This window comes from Pristiophorus japonicus, chromosome 2 (genome assembly GCF_044704955.1).
Source record: "Pristiophorus japonicus isolate sPriJap1 chromosome 2, sPriJap1.hap1, whole genome shotgun sequence".
Taxonomy (NCBI): Eukaryota; Metazoa; Chordata; class Chondrichthyes; family Pristiophoridae; genus Pristiophorus; species Pristiophorus japonicus.
The window spans coordinates 127,890,789-127,911,787 of NC_091978.1; the positions used below are offsets into that span (position 1 = coordinate 127,890,789).

The window sequence follows — 20,999 nt, forward strand, 5'->3', positions numbered from 1 at the left end:
CACTGATAATGATGAAAGTGCTCCTTAATGGCATCCCAGTATCAATGGAGCTAGACATGGGGGCCAGCCAGTCCCTGATGGGTATCAAACAGTTCGAAAAGTTGTGGGCGTCCAAGGCCAGGAGGCCAAAATTATCGCCGATTGACGCACAGCTACGGACATACACAAAGGAGATCATTCCGGTGCTAGGCAGCGCCACGGTAGTCATGACCCACAAAGATTCGGAGAACAGGTTGCCACTCTGAGTTGTCCCAGGGGATGGTCCCGCACTACTGGGGAGGAGTTGGCTTGCTGTCATGAACTGGAAATGGGGCGATGTCAATGCAATTTCCTCTGTGGAGCGAGTATCATGCTCACAAATCCTGGACAAATTTGACTCATTATTTCAACCCGGCATTGGCACTTTCATGGGGGCCAAGTTAGTGATTCACATAAACCCGGACGCCAGGCCAGTACACCACAAGGCCAGAGCAGTGCCATACGTGATGCGGGAAAAGAAAGAAGGCGAATTGGACCGCCTGCTGAGGGAAGGCATCATCTCGCCAGTCGAATTCAGTGACTGGGCGAGCCCGATTGTGCCGGTGCTCAAGGCGGATGGGTCGGTCAGGATATGTGGTGATTACAAGGCCACCATCAATCGGGTGTCACTCCAAGACCAGTACCCGCTACCGAGAGCGGAGGACCTCTTTGCGACGCTATCCGGTGGCAAACTTTTTTCAAAATTGGACCTGACCTCAGCTTACATGACCCAGGAGCTGGCGAGTGAGTCGAAGAAGCTGACCACCATCACGACACACAAGGAGTTGTTTGAGTACAACAGATGTCTGTTCGGGATTCGCTCGGCCGCCGCGATCTTCCAACGAAATATGGAAAGCCTCCTCAAGTCGATTCCAGGGACGGTGGTTTTTCAGGACGACATCCTCATTACGGGTTACGATACTGAAGAACACCTCCACAACCTGGAGGAGGTGCTACGCAGACTGGACCGGGTAGGTCTGCGACTGAAAAAGGCGAAGTGCGTCTTCCTAGCTCCAGAGGTAGAATTCCTGGGGATGAGGTTAGCAGCAGACGGGATCAGCCCTACTGCATCCAAGATGGAAGCGATCCAGAGAGCACCCAGACCCCGTAACACGACGGAGCTGCGTTCGTTCCTGGGGCTCCTGAACTATTTTGGTAATTTTCTTCCCAAATTGAGCACGCTGCTAGAGCCGCTACACGTGCTCCTACGCAAAGGTTGCGAATGGGTCTGGGGGGACAGCCAGGAAAGGGCTTTTAATAGAGCACGCAATTTGTTATGTTCCAACAATCTGTTAATGCTATATGACCTATGTAAGAAACTTGTGTTAACGTGCGATGTGTCGTCCTATGGTATTGGGTGTGTATTGCAGCATGTCAATGCCAAGGGTCAGTTACAGCCGGTAGCTTATGCCTCCAGAAGTCTGTCCCAGGCAGAAAGGGGCTACGGGATGGTAGAAAAGGAGGCGCTAGCATGTGTATATGCGGTAAAGAAAATGCACCAGTACCTGTTTGGCAGGAAATTTGAGCTGGAGACAGATCACAAACCCCTAACGTCCCTTTTGGCTGACAACAAGGCCATGAATGCAAAAGCATCGGCCCGCATACAGAGGTGGGCACTTACATTAGCCGCCTATGACTACACAATTCGGCATAGACCAGGCACCGAAAACTGCGGCGATGCACTCAGCAAGCTCCCACTAGCCACCACTGAAGGGGCTACCGAGCATGCTGCTGAGATGGTCATGGCTGTTGAAGCTTTCGGAAGCGAAAGCTCACCCGTGACAGCCCGTCAGATTAAAGTCTGGACAAATAGAGACCCGCTATTGTCTCTAGTTAAGAAATGTGTCCTGAATGGGGACTGGGCAGCTACGTACGGGGCATGCCCTGAGGAATTTAAACCATTTCACAGGCACAGGGATGAACTCTCGATTCAGGCTGATTGCCTACTGTGGGGAAACCGCTTTGTCATGCCCCAGATGGGCAGAGAGGTGTTCATCAGAGAACTCCACAATGAGCACCCGGGCATTGTCATGATGAAAGCAATTGCCAGATCACACGTTTGGTGGCCAGGGATAGACGCAGATCTGGAACTTTGTGTTTGCAGGTGCAACACGTGTGCGCAGCTGGGCAATGCGCCCAGGGAAGCCCCCCTTAGCCCCTGGTCCTGGCCCACCAAGCCATGGTCGCGCATCCATGTGGACTACGCAGGTCCTTTCATGGGAAAAATGTTTTTGGTTGTAGTAGACGCCTACTCCAAATGGATTGAGTATGCTATTTTAAATTCAAGCACATCCTCTGCCATGGTAGAAAGTCTGCGGGCAATGTTCGCCACCCACGGTCTACCGGACATCGTGGTCAGCGACAATGGCCCGTGCTTCACAAGCACTGAATTCCAGGACTTCATGGCAGGCAATGGAATTAACCATGTCAGAACGGCACCGTTCAAGCCGGCCTCAAAAGGCCAGGCAAAACGAGCAGTGCAGATAATCAAACAGAGGATGCTCAGAATTCAAGGGGGTTCCCTCCAAAGACGCTTATCATGCCTCCTGTTGGCGTACAGATCCTGACCACACTCGCTCACAGGGGTTCCACCCGCACAGCTGCTAATGAAAAGGACGCTCAAAACCCGGTTATCCCTTATACACCCCACCATGAAAGAAATTGTCGAGAGCAGGCGCCAGTCACAATATGACTACCATGACAGGAATGCGAGGGCGCGATGTATTAACATAGAAACATAGAAAATAGGTGCAGGAGTAGGCCATTCGGCCCTTCTAGCCTGCACCGCCATTCAATGAGTTCATGGCTGAACATGCAATTTCAGTACCCCATTCCTGCTTTCTCGCCATACCCCTTGATCCCCCTAGTAGTAAGGACTTCATCTAACTCCTTTTTGAATATATTTAGTGAATTGGCCTCAACAACTTTCTGTGGTAGAAAATTCCACAGGTTCACCACTCTCTGGGTGAAGAAGTTTCTTCTCATCTCGGTCCTAAATGGCTTACCCCTTATCCTTAGACTGTGACCCCTGGTTCTGGACTTACCCAACATTGGGAACATTCTTCCTGCATCTAACCTGTCTAAACCCGTCAGAATTTTAAACATTTCTATGAGGTCCCCTCTCATTCTTCTGAACTCCAGTGAATACAAGCCCAGTTGATCCAGTCTTTCTTGATATGTCAGTCCCGCCACCCCGGGAATCAGTCTGGTGAACCTTCGCTGCACTCCCTCAATAGCAAGAATGTCCTTTCTCAGGTTAGGAGACCAAAACTGTACACAATACTCCAGATCCCTGTACAACTGTAGCAACACCTCCCTGCCCCTGTACTCAAATCCCCTCGCTATGAAGGCCAACATGCCATTTGCTTTCTTAACCGCCTGCTGTACCTGCATGCCAACCTTCAATGATTGATGTACCATGACACCCAGATCTCGTTGCACCTCCCCTTTTCCTAATCTGTCACCATTCAGATAATAGTCTGTCTCTCTGTTTTTACCACCAAAGTGGATAACCTCACATTTATCCACATTATACTTCATCTGCCATGCATTTGCCCACTCACCTAACCTATCGAAGTCACTCTGCAGCCTCATAGCATCCTCCTCGCAGCTCACACTGCCACCCAACTTAGTGTCATCCGCAAATTTAGAGATGCTACATTTAATCCCCTCGTCTAAATCATTAATGTACAGTGTAAACAGCTGGGGCCCCAGCACAGAAACTTGCGGTACCCCACTAGTCACTGCCTGCCATTCTGAAAAGTACCCATTTACTCCTACACTTTGTTTCCTGTCTGACAACCAGTTCTCAATCCATGTCGGCACACTACCCCCAATCCCATGTGCTTTAACTTTGCACATTAATCTCTTGTGTGGGACCTTGTCGAAAGCCTTCTGAAAGTCCAAATATATCACATCAACTGGTTCTCCCTTGTCCACTCTACTGGAAACATCCTCAAAAAATTCCAGAAGATTTGTCAAGCATGATTTCCCTTTCACAAATCCATGCTGACTTGGACCTATCATGTCACCTCTTTCCAAATGCGCTGCTATGACATCCTTAATAATTGATTCCATCATTTTACCCACTACCGATGTCAGGCTGACCGGTCTATAATTCCCTGTTTTCTTTCTCCCTCCTTTTTTAAAAAGTGGGGTTACATTGGCTACCCTCCACTCGATAGGAACTGATCCAGAGTCAATGGAATGTTGGAAAATGACTGTCAATGCATCCGCTATTTCCAAGGCCACCTCCTTAAGTACTCTGGGATGCAATCCATCAGGCCCTGGGGATTTATCGGCCTTCAATCCCATCAATTTCCCCAACACAATTTCCCGACTAATAAGGATTTCCCTCAGTTCCTCTTCCTTACTAGACCCTCTGACCCCTTTTATATCCGGAAGGTTGTTTGTGTAAATGATGTAAATGATCCTGTTTTTGTGTAATTGATGTAAATGATCCTGTTTTTGTCCTCAACTACGTTGCAGGGCCCAAATGGCTCGCAGGCACTGTGATTGCCAAAGAGGGAAATAGGATTCTGGTAGTTAAACTTACCAATGGACAAATCTGCCGCAAACATGTGGATCAAACAAAAAGGAGGTTCAGCAAACCCATAGAAGAAGCAGAGGAAGAACACTATATAGAGTTCACTCCTCCACAGGTGACCGAACACAGGAACGAAATGGAGGAGAGCCCAGTCACTGTGTGCAGTCCGGACAGGCCTGAGGCACAGCAAACAGCAGACACTCAGGCCAGCGCCCAACAACCGGAGCCCCAACTCAGGTGCTCTACAAGAGAGTGTAAACCACCAAGAGACTCAACCTGTGATCCCAATAAGACTTTTGGAGGGGAGGTGATGTCATGTATTTAACCAGCATTGTAACCCATGTATAATCTGACCTAAGTTGTACACTGTGAGAACAATGACCATAAGGTGGTGAACTTGTGGGAGACACTCCTAACCTGGACCTTCAGATGTAAAAGGGGAAGCTCCATCCACTTCCATCACTTGAGTGCTAAGGAATAAAGGACAGGTGACAGACTGACCTTCTCTCAAGCATGAGCCTCGTGTGCATTTCTACTGTATAGCAAGGACGTATCAGCAAACATGGCCCTCAGGCTTTCAATGGTGGTGGTGGTGGTGCTTCCCGACATTATTTCACATTCAATCCATTTTGAAAAAGCATCCACCACCACCAGGAACATTTTACCGAGAAACGGGCCCCCATAGTCAACATGGATCCTCGACCATGGTCTGGAGGACCAGGACCACAAACTTAGTGGTGCCTCGCTGGGCACGTTGCTCAACTGAGCACACACGCTGCATTGCTGTACACAGGACTCTAAGTCAGAGTCGATACCAGGCCACCACACGTGGGATCTGGCTATCGCTTTCATCATTACTATACCCGGATGTGTGCTGTGGAGATCCGAGATGAACGTCTCCCTGCCCTTTATTGGTAGCACTATGTGGTTACCCCACAACAGGCAGTCTGCCTGAATGGACAGCTCGTCCTTTCGCTGCTGGAATGGCTTGATTGGCTCTTGCATTTCAATGGGGATGCTGGCCCAGCTCCCATGCAGTACACAGTTTTTTACTAGGGGCAGCAGAGGATCTTGGCAGGTCCAAGTCCTAATCTGGCGGGCCGTGACAGGTGATTTATCATTTTCAAATGCTTCCCTGACCATCAAAAAGTCTGCGGGCTGCGCCACCATCAATAAGTTTGCAGGCTGCGCCGTTTCCACCCCTGTGGTGGGCAATGGTAGCCGACTGAGAGCATCCGCACAGTTCTCGGTGCCTGGCCTGTGGCGGATGGTATAGTTATACGCTGATAGCGCGAGTGTCCACCTTTATATGCGGGCTGAGACATTCGTATTTATCCCCTTGTTTTCAGCGAACAGGGACATGAGGGGCTTGTGATCGGTTTCCTGCTCAAATTTGAGGCCAAAGAGGTACTGATGCATTTTCTTTACCCCGAACACACACGCTAATGCCTCTTTCTCAATCATGCTGTCGGCCCTCTCGGCCTTCGACAAGCTGCTGGAAGCATAGGTGACAGGTTGCAACTTCCCCGCAACGTTATCTTGTTGTAATACACACCGACTCCGTACGACGACGCATCACATGCTAGCACAAGTCCTTTACACGGGTTATACAATACAAGCAGCTTGTTGGAGCATAAAATGTTTCTGGCTTTCTCAAAAGCAATGACTTGGTTTTTTCCCCATACCCAGTTCTCACCTTTGCGCAATAACACATGTAGGGGCTTTAAAAGGGTGCTTAACCCCGGTAGGAAGTTACCAAAATAGTTGAGGAGTTCCAGGAACGACCGCAGCTCCGTGACATTCTGTGGCCTGGGCATGTTCCTGATGGCCTCTGTCTTGGCGTCTGTGGGCCGAATGCCATCTGCCGCGATCTTTCTCCTCAGAAACTCCACTTCTGTTGCTATGAAGACGCATTTCGACCTCTTCAGCCGCAGCCCTACGCGATCCAGTCGCTGGAGAACATCCTCCAGGTTTTGTAGGTGCTTGGTGGTGTCCCGACCTGTGACCAATATGTCGTCCTGACTTGAGTAGGCTCTCCATGTTTCTCTGTAAGATCGCTGCAGCCGACCGAATTCCAAACGATGAACAGTCCCTTGTGCGTGTTGATGCAGGTGAGGCCCTTCGAAGACTCCTCCAGCTCCTGCGTCATGTAGGCTGAAGTCAGGTCGAACTTGGTGAACGTCTTGCCTGCTGCCAGCGTCGCAAATAGGTCGTCTGCCTTAGGTAGCGGGTATTGGTCCTGTAGCGAGAAATGATTAATAGTTACTTTATAATCGCCGCAAATCCTGACCATGCCATCACTTTTGAGTACTGGAACAATCGGGCTGGTCCACTCGCTGAATTCCACTGGGGAGATGATGCCCTTGTGTTGCAGCCTGTCCAGCTCGATTTCCACTCTCTCCCTCATCATGTGAGGTACCGCTCGAGCCTTGTGGTGAATGGGTCGTGCCTCTGGGACCAAGTGGATCCGCACCTTCGCCCCGGAAAAGTTTCCAATGCCTGGTTCAAAAAGGGAAGGAAATTTGTTAAGAACCTGGGTACATGAGGCCTCATCGACATGTGATAGCGCTCGGACGTCATCCCAGTTCCAGCAGATTTTGCCCAGCCAGCTCCTTCCAAGCAGTGTGGGGCCATCGCCCGGGACAATCCAGAGTGGCAGTTCATGCACCATGCCCTCGTAGGTGAACTTGACCATGGTGCTGCCCAGGACAGTGATGAGCTCTTTGGTGTACGTTCTCAGTTTCGTGTGGATGGGGCTCAGGGCTGGTCTGAATGCTTTGTTTCACCACAGTTTCTCAAACAACTTTTTACTCATGATGGATTGGCTGTTAATACGGATTCTTTTTCCCTCAATCTGTTTCAGCGAATACACTGACACGCGAACATCTCTTTGCCTTTTCTGTAAAAGACCTTTATTGAAGATTCTCCGGCCGGGACTTGTCAAGACAAAGGAACACTCTCAATCAGAGCCTGTTTACCTTCCCCTGGACAAGCCCTTTTCAGCGCGAAAAGCACAGTAGATATACATTTTCAAAACAGAACACATTTGATTAGCACTTGGTCTATCCAATCCCTTTCTGCCTCCCCCCCCCCCCCCCCCCGAGTACGTCCAATGGCAGGCAAGAAAGTCTCCCAATTAAGGCTGGTGTCAGGTCAGGTTAGTTATAGCTTTGCTACACTGTCTTCCCTTATCAGTAAAGAACCCAATTAGTTTCCCTTCCTCCTGATCAGTAGAAGCTATTACTTTTCCCTTCCTATCTAGGATTGCTTTCTTTCTTTGTGCTGCCTTGGGCTTTCTCATGACCCGTGTCTAACCTCAACTTCAACTCTTGGTAACCCTTTTTTTTTCTGTCGATTCTGCAGTTGTCTGCATCATGATATTTCTTTAGCTATTTTCCCATGATTCCCTATCTCCATCCTTTTGCCACATTCTCTATCCATCTACCACATTCGCAATCCTTCTTTACATATTCTCATTTCCCCCCTTTTATCATTCCATGATAACCCTGGTGCTTATTCCAGGAGTATCGCGTTTAGCCATGCGCATTCTCTTTCCTGATCCTCCTTGTTGTCTGTGAGTCCGCCTCGAGCCTCTTCGCAAGGTCTTATCAATGTCTGTTTAGGTTCTCACATCGTATCCTGTCGGAATATTATTGGATTGATAACTTCTGGAACCTTGGTACAAGGCCGAAGAGAGGCCTTTTACCTCCTTATGGGCCAGTGCATGGGAACCAGCACTTTAACCCTTGTCCCACTGGTACCCCTAATGCCAAATTTTTCTCTTACATTTCCCCCCTTTTGGCCCTTGGCTATACGCCAAGCTGGCCATATTTCCCAATAACTATCTCCCTGTAGGCAAGTTCCAGATAGGTTCGTTCACCTGGGTGGCCATCTCCCAAGCTTCGGGACCTCCTGAAACCTTCCCACAGAGTTATATAAGGTAAGTCCTTCCTGTAGGACTGCTTAAATTTTCATCCCTTATGGCCTTAATCATAGTGCGTGCCCTGACTTATCGTTTGGCCTGTTTAATTCGTGCACATGTTAATCCCATCATGACCATCAGAACCAGACCCTGTATTACTACAAGTACATGTGATATTATTCTTATCCATGGGTGAATTTGAATATTAAGTCCAATGTCCCACAGCTTTGAGTACCAGGGCTGATCAGCCAGCATTGCGTTAGTGTCTCTCTGTAAGTTGTCTATTTCTTCCATCAGCCGGACGTACTGTCGTCTTTGATTCTGGATTCCTTGCACCAAACGTAATTGTCCCTCATTTAGTTCCGGTATCTGTTTGCCTTGCGATTCCCATACCGCCTTTTCGTACCCCCTCTCCGTGATTGTTCCGTCGATGATTTCCGTTGTCTCGGGATGTATGTGATATCCGTCTATGTCTATTTCTCCCTTGGGTCTGAAGCAGAAGTTAGGAGTAATGAGGACACAGGGGGTGACTCCTCCCCTGGTCTTAATGGTTAAGTTGGCTGCCCCCGTGCTCACGCATCACTCTCCGTTCCATTGCGGGGCAGCGATGGTCTCAAGATCGTGTTCGAGAGGAGTGATACTCAGCATGCATCCGTTTATCTGATGAAATCTGCAATCATCATTCGTCATTCATGGCGTACCTCGACATAAAACCACTTGGTTAATTTTATAGCAGTCAGTTATATCAATGCCTTTGGTACTATTGTTAATTTTAATCACCCGTCCGGCAGGCTGATGGTAACGTAACCGAGTTTGGTTTCTCATTTCACCAATATTATCGATCTGATATAAGGGGTCTCCCTTTGTTACATCATACTGTGGTATGGACAACACAAATCCAATCATATTTACCCGCCCAGTAATACATCTGAATTTCGGCACCCATGTGTGACTATTCCTTCGTACTTCGCATGTGTTATTTTTTTTTATCTAGAGTCCAATTGTTAAGTACGCTGTTCGGAATCCAATCTGGTATGTCTCCATTCTGGAGTTGCTCCAAATTATGTTGTACCTCACTTAATATCCAGGCCCCATACCCGGAGCAAACTATCTCAGCCTGTAATCGTTTACTTATATCTTCCCCCATTGCGTGGATCAATTTTATTGTCTTGGCATTTCGGCAATGTATGGGCCACTTGTAACAGTTCCCCTTCTGCGCCATCTCCCAACCGCGCTTGTAGGGCTTGGTTATCCAAGTCCCTCCCCACTAATCCACTCAAGACTACGCCATTAAATTGTTAACCCGGTCGTATATTGCCTACAGGCCTATGAAATTCTTCGTCATAATCCCTGCCGCATAACCCATGCCTAGTGTTTCCAGTATTCCCCTTTTTTTTCGACCTTGCCCTGTTCCATTTCTGATATTAAATCTCAGGATAGTGGGTTCCGGGCCTGCGAGGATCCGTTGTGCCAGGTTCTGGTATAGACTTATAGTTTCATTCCCACAGAAGCTAGGAAAAATGATCTCCATTAGGTTTAGGATAAGTAGTCGCTGACTCACCCCAAATTATATCCTTTCTTTAGATTGTTTTATTACTAGCCCCCCCTTTGCTCCGTTCTCTTCCCACCCTTCTGTTTTTGCGGATGGATTTAGCAGCTTGTTTGCAGCTTCGTCCGCCCAGGCATGAGCTTCTAGAACTGAAATTCCATCCAGTTGGATTTCTGCGCCCTTGCCCTTTTGGTCCGATAAACTTGCTCCTGTCCTCGGAATCTGCTGGCGCCCATGGCATCGGCAGCCTGCTGCATTACAACCTTACTTAAAACACTATACATAGCCATGCATTAAAATAAGTTCTGTCCTTGCTCCAGTCCTTGGCTGCTGGGTTGCATATTTCGGCAGTCAAATTAAACAAAGCTAGTTCATGTAGTTGTGTCTTTCCTGCGTGTGCTATATCTCTTGTAGTCCATCTGTATTATCCAGTGCCTGCGTGGGCCTCAAGGTCCCCAGTATCCTGAGTCTCCAGGGTCGAAGTAGCCGCTGCGGTCCCATCTCGGTGAGTGTTTTATCTGCAAATTTTAAACAGATAGCCTGGTCATCACCAGGTGTTAAGTTCTGGTCTACTCATCTTTTATCCATGCATGTTGTGGTCACTCTGTGAAATCGGAGGTAAAGTTAGGTTGGGTTTGTAGACTACACTTACCCACCATGGGGTACATTGGCTCTATTGCCATAGGTGATGGTGCTATGGCTGTGCACTGCACTATCCGTCTGGCCCCGTTTTAAAAAAAAATCTCTTCCAGCTTATTTATCTTAGCTTTTAACTCTTGAATTTGTTTTGTTTGAGTATCTTTCTTTTATTTGTATCAGGCGAGTATTATTACACAGGCTAGTTCTGTTTTTATTTTTATTCTGACTATCGCACTATTTCCTCTGTTAGGTGAGTCTTTTTTATTCTATTAAGAAATCCAAATTAATAATGTCCAGTATAAAACAGCTGTCAATGGAAAGGGTTAACTCCTTTACAGGTTTGAAAGAAAGCCTGATGTCATTACGTGACTTCACGTAATCATCCGAAAAATTCTTTTTTTTTTAAGTCTTTGTGCCTTCAAAACTTGCTTAGAAATTAGGAATCCGTTAAAACAGCAGAAATCATTAGTAAAGCCGTCATAATAAAAGTCTTCTCATCAGGGAAGATGGCAGTTTAGAGTAAACTCCAATGTTTTCTTAACTTCTAATTGCCAAAGATTTTTTTTTTGATTGATTTAAAATGAGACCACACATTTTTAATAGCTATTTTGTTCACTGAAATCCAATTTTCACACATGCTGTGTACATTCTAACATTTTGTTTTATTTTACGGTCCCGTTCACTGGGCAAATCTTGTGTTTTATTTCTCTCTCAGCACAAAATCTAAACATCCGTGCCAGTTCCATTTTCTATAATAATTTAAAAATTCAGTAAGATTCTCTAATTCCCAGTTTTTTTTTTCTGTGCTGAGTTCGCATAGCTTAGATCTTTTCTCCTCGTTATCTTCAAAACCCTCCTGCTTGTTTAGACTGTTCGGGACTTTTCTTGATAAACAACGTCCATTTTGGAAATCTTTCAAACTGGAGTGAAACTTGCTCATAATTTAAAATCATTATCACTGTAGAGTGTCTTTTACCTCTTCCAATTTTTTTCCCTTTTCCTAATTAAACCAATATCTTTTTCACAGCAAACATCAACTAGTATTTAGTAAGTTATGTCTTTTTCCATTACAAACACATTTTTTTCAGCATTTATTTAGTACGTTACATCTTTTTTTTCAGATCTCCTTTCTTCAAATTAGATTTTGTATTTTACGCGGAGGGCTCGTGACTCCATAAATTTGTTAATTTAAAATAATTTGTTTACTTTCAAAGTGGCGTCTTTATCTTTTTCTTTTCTCCATAACTAGAATGGAGTCCAGCAATTAGGCTTTGAGGGCTGCTTTTCGTTATCTCAAAATGCTCCAGTTTCAAAGTTGTTAAAATGTCTCTTCTAAACTGCTAAAGCTTGCTGTTTTTAACATTTTTCAAAAGTCCCTTTTACACCTTCGCAGATAGCTCGCCACTCGCCCAGGAGTTTGACCTGATCCCTGAAGGTATTTCTAGATTGTTTCCAAATCTTTTAGTTTTATATCTCCTTTTTTCTTTAAGAGATCAGATTTAATTTAATAATTTTTTTTTGAATCCACCTCAGTATTTTGCTGTGCCTTCTCTGAATATCTCAAAATCCCAATTCAAACTTTGTAATTTCAATCTTTATTTAAAACTTTTTTTTGAGCTAGAAGCTTTTTTTAAAAAGACATTCTTTATCTCATTCCGAGACTAAATTTATGTCTTTCAACCCAATGTAATCAATCATTGCATATTTTCTTTTGACAAGTAAGTGAGCGTGTCAAATAAATTATTTTTTCAACCACCGGGACCATGTATTTTTAATATTTTACTCAACAAACCTATCCTTTGTGCATTTCCTAGCTCCGTAACTTATCATCCGAATAAATCCACACCTGCGTTTCTAACTTAAAATGTCTTAAAACTTCCCACATACAGGACAACACTACAAAGGGTTGAAAAAACTTTCACTTTGTTTGGAGAAGTGGGTGGAGCTAAAATAAACAAATAGCTGTTCCACTCCTCCAAAACAGGCTTTTAAAAAAAACATGAAAGCATAAAAATTCATTCCGCAGTCAAAAAATCACACAAGTACTCTCATTCAAAAACAGACATTCACAAAAGTCTCTCTTCATCCAACAAAGCTTATTAATTATTTTTTTTCTTTGGCCGGCTCTATTTTTGGATCCATGATTGCCCATTCCTGCGTCGCCCCGCGGTAAAGAAATATTTTATCCTTACACAATTCCTCGCGTCGCCCCGCGATTTACTCCCTTTTCTTCCGCGTCGCCCCGCGGTTTTCCTATTCGCATCGCCGCGCGATTGTCTATTGTCTATTTCCCTATCCTTCCACGTCGCCGCGCGGTTCTCCTATTCGCGTCGCTGCGCGATTGTCTATTTCCCTATCCTTCCGCGTCACCGCGCGGTTTTCCTATTCGCGTTACCACGCGATTATCTATTTCCCTATCCCTCCGCGTGGCCCTCCTATTTGCGTCGCCGCGCGATTGTCTATTTCCCTATCCCTCCGCGGTTCGCGTCGCCACGTGATTTAAGTCCAATCAGCGCCTAGGCGGACTAAGTGATATACAAAGTTGACGTCGTACCTGACTTGGACACTTATTTCCTAAGTTAAAAGGCATTCGCCAGATTGACCTGGATCTCGTTCAGACGCTACCTGAGAACCAGCGAGTGGACAAACTTTCCTCAGACTTTTGGAACTGAAGGAAACTGAAGTGGTATTTTAAAGGGTACTCACTCCAGTGGCTACTTTCCTCCCGTCTCGTCCAAGGCTAGTTCGGCTCTTAATTCGCAAGCTTTCGGCAGCCGTCCGTTAAGATCCCACTTCTGACACCAAATGTTAATACGGATTCTTTTTCCCTCAATCTGTTTCAGCGAATACACTGACACGCGAACACCTCTTTGCCTTTTCTGTAAAAGACCTTTATTGAAGATTCTCCGGCCGGGACTTGTCAAGACAAAGGAACACTCTCAATCAGAGCCTGTTTACTTTCCCCTGGACAAGCCCTTTTCAGCACGAAAAGCACAGTAGATATACATTTTCAAAACAGAACACATTTGATTAGCACTTGGTCTATCCAATCCCTTTCTGCCTCTCCCCCGAGTACGTCTAATGGCAGGCAAGAAAGTCTCCCAATTAGGGCTGGTGTCAGGTCAGGTTAGTTATAGCTTTGCTACACTGTCTTCCCTTATCAGTAAAGAACCAAATTAGTTTCCCTTCCTCCTTATCAGTAGAAGCTATTACTTTTCCCTTCCTATCTAGGATTGCTTTCTTTCTTTGTGCTGCCTTGGGCTTTCTCATGACCCATGTCTAACCTCAACTTCAACTCTTGGTAACCCCTTTCTTTTCTGTCGATTCTGCAGTTGTCTGCATCTTGACATTTCTTTAGCTATTTTCCCATGATTCCCTATCTCCATCCTTTTGCCACCTTCTCTATCCATCTACCACTTTTGCAACCCTTTTACACATTCTCAGGCTAGCGCCAGTGTCCAGTTCCATGGCTACGGGTAAGCCATTCAATTTTACATTTAGCATTATAGGTGGACATTTCGTCGAAAATGTGTGCCCCCCGTGTACTTCAGCATCTGCCTTCTCTCTTTGAGGCTTGGAATTGCTTTGATCCACCATGGACCGATCTTCCTTTGCCACGTGGTGGTTAGCAGGTTTTGCAGAGCTTGCAGCTCGTCTGCAAGCTTGTTGGAGGTGCCCCATTGTTTCACAGCTCTTGCAAACATACCCTTTGAAGCGGCATGAACAGGCTGAATGGAAGCCTCCACAATGCCAACAAGGTGTGAATTGCCTTGCATTCATCCTTTGTTGCGGTCTCTGAGTCATCTGGGTCACCGGAGGTCTGGTGGCAGTTGCAGACTCATGGGTTCTGCCCTGTACATTTCTGCTCGCAAACACAGTTCCAGTTAATTTATGAACATTGCTAGTACTTGTGTGCTGAGAGATTTGTTTGGTGTTATCACTGGCGGACATAAACGCCTGTGCTATCACAATGGCCTTGCTGAGGGTCGGTGACTCTAGTCAAAAGTTTCCGTAGGATGCTCTCGTGGCCAATGCCCAGTACAAAAATGTCTCTGAACATTTGCTCCAGGTAGCCATCAAACTCACATTGTCCTGCAAGTCGCCTTAGCTCAGCTACGTAGCTCGCCACTTCCTGACCTTCAGATCGCTGGCACGTGTAGAACCGATACCTCGCCATCAGCACGCTCTCCCTCGGGTTAAGATGCTCCCGAACCAGTGTACACAGCTCCTCATACGACTTATCTGTGGGTTTCACCGGAAACAGAACATTCTTCATGAGGCTGTAGGTCGGTGCCCCGCAGATTGTGAGGAGGACCGCTCTCCTTTTTGCAGCGCTTCCTTCTCCGTCCAGCTCGTTGGCTACAAAGTACTGGTCTAGCCTTTCAACATAGGCTTCCCAGTCCTCACCCTCCGAGAACTTCTCCAGGATGCCCACAGTTTGCTGTATCTTTGCGTTGGATTCGTATACTTGTCACCAGTTATTGTGTTTCTAACACAGATGAGGCTGCACACAGGGAGATTAAAGTAACAGTGACCTCAGTCTTTAATAAGACACTCCGGAGTGAGGAACAGGCCTTAGGGGCCGGCTTATATACAGTGCTCCCAAGGGATGCTGGGATCCCTTGGGACTTCAGGGGATGAGCTCTCTGGTGGCAGAACATGGGAGTGCATGCTTTACAGATACAAAACATACCCCGTTTAAGCCCACATCCAACGGGCAAGCAGAACAGGCAGTCTAAACTATCAAGCAGAGCTTGAAATGCGTGATGGGCGGCTCCCTGCAGACCCGTTTATCTCGGGTTCTGTTCAGCTACCGGACACGACCCCACTCGCTTACCGGGGTTCCCCCGGCGGAATTGTTGATGAAGAGAGCACTCAAAACCAGGCTCTCCTTAGTCCACCCGGATCTTAATGATTATGTGGAAACCCGGCATCACCGGCAAAACATGTACCACGATCGCGCGGATATATCGCATGACTTTGATGTAAACGACCCTGTGTTTGTCCTTAATTACGGTCATGGTCCCAAATGGGTTGCTGGCACTGTCATGGCCAAGGAGGGGAATAGAGTGTTTATTGTCAAACTATGTAATGGACAAACGTGCAGAAAGCATTTGGATCAGACCAAACTGCGATTCACTGACAACCAGAAACAACTTGAAGAGGGCATCACTATCATCGATCCACCAATACACCCCCAACCAGCAATCGACCTCGCGTCAATCAAGAGGATGAACCCACAATGCCCAACAGTCCGGTCAGACCAGCCGCGCTGCAGTGCAGCAATGGCCCAACCAACTCACCCATGCCAGGGTTCGAACTCAGGCATTCAACCAGGGAGCGAAGGGCCCCGTACCACCTCAACTTGTAAATATCTTGTATCAAAGACTTTGGGGTGGGGAGGTTATGTTATGTATGTAAACATTATAACTGTGTAAGACTTGCCACCAGAGGGCGCACCTGTTGGAGGCCCAAGGGTCACCTGCACACCTCATGCAAGCGAATATAAAAGCTTGTCTGCCATGCTGCTTTGGCACTCTGGAGTTTTATTAAAGAGACTAAGATCACATCAGTTTAAGCTTACAGTACTCAGTCTTGTGGAGTTATTCTCAACATAACACCATCCAAATACTGTTAAGCTTGGCTGCCATTTTCTGATAGACAATAGGCAATGTGCATTGTTGTTCTTGGGGAAAGGAGCCATTGAACACCAAATAGAGCTATCCTCCTTACATCCATCTCATTCAGCATATCCATTTTGCTAGCATCACTTGCCCACAGCCTCTATTTTTTTCATCAAAATTGGGTTTCCTTTCACTTCATTTTTGTGAGGTGCTTTTTTTTTTTACTTCTTTCTGCTATTTCACAGCCTTGGTAAAGGTTGGCAAATATTTCAAATCCATTTTGAACCTTTGGAAAGATTGCAACAATATCTGCCCTCATATGCAGCCACTTACCCTGAAGTGGATTTATCCCTTTATTTAAATTTGATTCCTGGACAGAATTTTGCCTTCTTAATTAGACTAATTACTGTCACAGTGTCAAAGCTATGCTTGGATCTGTGTCTGGACAAGGTAGATAGAAACTGTTCCCATTGGCAGAAGGGTCGAGAACCAGAGGACAGAGATTTAAGGTGATTGACAAAAGAACCAAAGGCGAAGTAAGAAATTACGATAATCCAGTAGTTTCATGGTCACCATTTGTGATACTAGCTTTTTATTCCAGATTTATTGAATTATTTGTATATAGACATATAAACACTGATTAATAGGTGAATAGACTGGAAAAGCTGGGGTTGTTCTCCTGAGAGGAGAGAAGGTTGAGAGGAGGTGTTCAAAATCATGAAGTGTCGAGGCAGAGTAGAAATATTGGCGGAAGAGTCTAGAAATAGAGGACACAGATTTATGATGATTGACAGAAGAACCAAAGGTGACATGAGGAAAAACTTTTTTACACAGCGAGTGGTTAGGATGTGGAATTCATTGTCTGAAAGAGTGGTGGAGGCAGATTAAACTGTGGCTTTCAAAAGAGAATTGGATAAGTACCTGAATGAAAAACACATTGCAGGGCGAGAGGGAAAGAGCAGGGGCGTGGGACCAGCTGAAGCGCTCTTGCAGAGAGCCGGCACAGGCTTGACGGGCCGAATGACCGCCTTTTGTGTTGTAACCATTCTATGATTACTTAATATTTTACTGTGAGTGTGACGAAACCTCAACTTGTCTTGCAAAGAATTGATCCTTCTATTGCTCGGCGGCGCTGTTCTGGGAGTCCCTTGTTCAACAGCTCTGTTCTGTGACGTAATCGCGCGCGACAGATCGAGTTGTGCGCATGTGCGGTGCTGGCTGATGGCGCGGTCCTGGTTGAGGCGTGGAGACGCTGAGCCTGAATCAGAGTGAAGAACACCGAGAGAACAGGTATAGTTACACAGCGTGCACTGTACCGGCTGGCCGTGCACAGGCTTCACCGGGCTTCCGCCTGACTGGCAGCAGACGGCCACCTGACTCGGCGCTGTGTTCAGATCCCGACATTCGCTGCAGCTTTTTTAGCCCAAAAGGTAAAAGCAGGAGTGGGTCAGAGAACCTGTGGCCGCTGGCGACCGGTGATCGATGGGCCCAGAGCTTGCGACCAGTCACCGTCCGGGGCAGGTGTGGGCATTGAGATCACTAAAATCTGATGATTCAATCACCCGCTCTTGTCATGTTCCTAACTAAATGCAGACGTTTCTTCAAGGTTGTTTCCCCTCCTTTCCCACTACGAAGAAAACAAATAACCTGAAATTATTGGAATTGGGTGGGTAGGTTCACTTTTGGTCAAATCGAATGCATTGTGGAACTTACCAGAAGGTGTGGCCTGAATTTCCTGTGTATCTGTGCCCAGAGACACATAATCAGGGTATAGGAAACTCAAGTGCACAAAGGATAGAACAATGTACTTTCTAAATGGCGAAAAGCTAGAAACAGTGGAAGTCGAAAGAGACCTGGGGTGTATGTATATAGATCATTAAGATGTCTTGGACAGGTACAGAAAATAAAAAGGCTAATGGTATACTGGCCTTTCTATCTAGAGGACTAGAATACAAGGGGGTAGAAGTTGTGCTGCAGCTATACAAAGCCCTGGTTAGACTACACCTGGAATGCTGTGAGCAGTTCTGGGCACCACACCATAGGAAGGGTATACAGGAACAACGTCTGCAATCTGGCAACCTCGAGACTGCCGTGTTTGCTGCTGCTCACCACCCGCTGATTCTCGCGGCCCCCCAGTGCTGCATTTTTTTACCGGTTTCTTCGTCCCTTGCCGTCTGATGTCGCCATTTTGTCTGCCTCAAAAATGTCTGGCTTTCAGACAATTCTGGTTTTCGGGCTGCCGGATTTGAGACGTTGTACCTGTATTGGTCTTGGAAGTGAGTGCAGTGTAGGTTTACCAGAATGATACCCGGACTCCAAGGGTTAAATTATAAGGAGAGATTACACAAATTAGGGTTGTATTCCCTAGAATTTCGAACGTTAAGGGATAATTTGATCAAAGTTTGCAAGATATTAAGAGGAATTAATAGGGTAGTTAGCGAGAAACTATTTCCGCTCATTAGGGAGTCTAGGATTAGGGGGCATAGTCTAAAAATTAGAGTCAGGTCTTTCGTGGTTGAAGTTAGGAAACACTTCTACAGCCAAAGGGTGGTAAAAGTCTGGCAATCTCTTCTGCAAACGGCAGTTGATGCTAGATCAATTAATTTTAAATCTGAGATTACTAGATTTTTGTTAACCAAAGGCATGAAGGTATATGGGACAAAGGCAGGTATGTGGAGTTGGGTCACAGATCAGCCATAATCTCATTGAGTTGCAGAACAGGCTCGAGGGGCTAACTGGCCTACTCCTGTTCCGATGCTTCTAAGTATGTTACGCACATAATTACAGTATGTCAGAATTTCCTCACACTTTTATGCCCATATATCACACTCCCTGTGCCTGAATGAATCTTGGCTCATTATAATAGTATCTTCATCTCTGAATACATTTTTATGGCATCAGTATAAATCACATTAATAATTGAAAAACTTCTACGATTGCATGTTCTTAAACACGTTGCGCCAAATGTGCATGAATGTGGATGGCTTGAAACTTTAATTTTAATAATGTGAGTTTGGCACTCTCCTCGGGCCCTGATTGTTCATACAGGTTTCTCTTGTTTATGCCCATTTTTATGTTCCGGTGTATACCGATGACCTGTGGGGAAACTTGGGTGTAAATCGACATTGGCAAAATAGATGCAATTTGGGTGTAATGACACTTGCAGGAAATTCCACCCCATAACATCAATATTTTAGTCCAATGTATTGCGATAGTGTTTGAAAATAGTGTTTTGGTTGCTATAATAGAGAACTATGGAAGTTGACCGGACCAAAGGATGCCATTTGTCCCATTTTGTGCTGGCTGCAAATTGCATCTATTTTGCCAATGTCTATTTACACCCAAGTTTCCCCACAAGTCATCGGTATACACCCGAACATAAAAATGGGCATAAACAATCAGAAACCTGTATGAACAATCAGGGCCTGAGGAGAGTGCCAATCTCACATTATTAAAATTAAAGTTTCAAGCCATCCACATTCATGCACATTTGGCACAGCGTGTTTAAGAACATGCAATCGTAGAAGTTTTTCAATTATTAATGTGATTTATACTGATGCCATAAAAATGTATTCAGAGATGAAGGTACTATTATAATGAGCCAAAATTCATTCGGGCACAGGGAATGATATATGGGCATAAAAGAGTGAGGAAATTCTGACATTGTATTTATCTCTGACATATTGTAAAACATCTCTCCGCATGACCCTGAAGATGCAGTAGTCTCTGCCTCAATTATTATCTGTAGCAAAGTATTCTATTAAACAAATCTTTGCACTCAACACTTTCTCCTAACCCCTCTTCTCGCTCTTGGAAAGAAACACACTTGCATTTATATAGCGCCTTTCGTGATGTCCCAAAGCGCTTTACAGCTAATTAAATACTTTTGAAATGCGGTTGCTATTGTAATGTAGGAAACCCAACAGTCAATTTGATTACAAATAGCAATATGATAAATGACCAGATAATCTGTTTTAGTGATGGTGATTGAGGAATAAATATTGGCCCGGACACTGGAGACAACTCCTGCTCTTCTTCAAAATAGTACCATGGGATCTTTTACGTCCAGTCCACCTGAGAGACTCCACCTCTGACAGTGCAGCGCTCCTTCAGTACTACACTGGAGTGTCAGCCTGGAATTTTGTGCTCAAATCTTTCGAATGGGACTTGAACCCACAACCTTCTGACTCAGATGCGAGAGTGCTACCCACTGAGTCACGGCTGACACTCTGTGACTATTTTAAATTGATGACCACCTAATCGTGACTGCTCATTTAGAGAAAATAAATTTCCCTATTTACCCTATCAAAAGCCTCCATTATTTTAAAAACCTCTGTTAAATCTCGTTGTCGCTTTCTCTGCTCCAGTAGTAGTTGTCCCAGTAGCTAAAGTGCCTCCTCATAACTATAGTTTCCGATCCTTGGCATCCTGGTGAACCTGCTGTACATGCTCAGGTTTCAATGTCTTCTTTATTATGTCAACCGTGGCGCAATGGTGGCATTTTTACCTCTGCATCAGAAGGCTGACACTTCAGTGCAGGACTGAGGGACGAGACACAGCATTAAATTGAGGCCTCATCTGACCCCTCTGGTGGACATACAAATTTGAAGAGCAGGAGAGTTCTCTTGTGAGGCCTTGACCAACACTTACATTTGAAACAACATTACTAAAACAAGATTATCCCATTATATATCTCATTGC

At 45.7% G+C, this 20,999-nt stretch overlaps 1 protein-coding gene across 6 annotated transcripts in view; it reads left to right on the forward strand.

The window, feature by feature from the left end:
* The window catches only part of ipo11 (importin 11), a 928,775-nt gene that overhangs the window by 32,849 nt on the left and 874,927 nt on the right, over positions 1–20,999 (forward strand). For 3 of the 6 annotated variants that reach the window (XM_070869300.1, XM_070869323.1, XM_070869331.1), the window contains exon 1: positions 17,509–17,588. The exons of 1 other annotated variant lie outside the window; for it this stretch is intronic. The gene's annotated coding sequence lies outside the window, so the exon portion shown is untranslated. Of the gene's footprint in view, positions 1–17,508; positions 17,589–17,656; positions 17,729–20,999 lie in introns of those variants that run through there. 2 more of the 6 variants (XM_070869319.1, XM_070869314.1) reach the window with 2 other exon arrangements.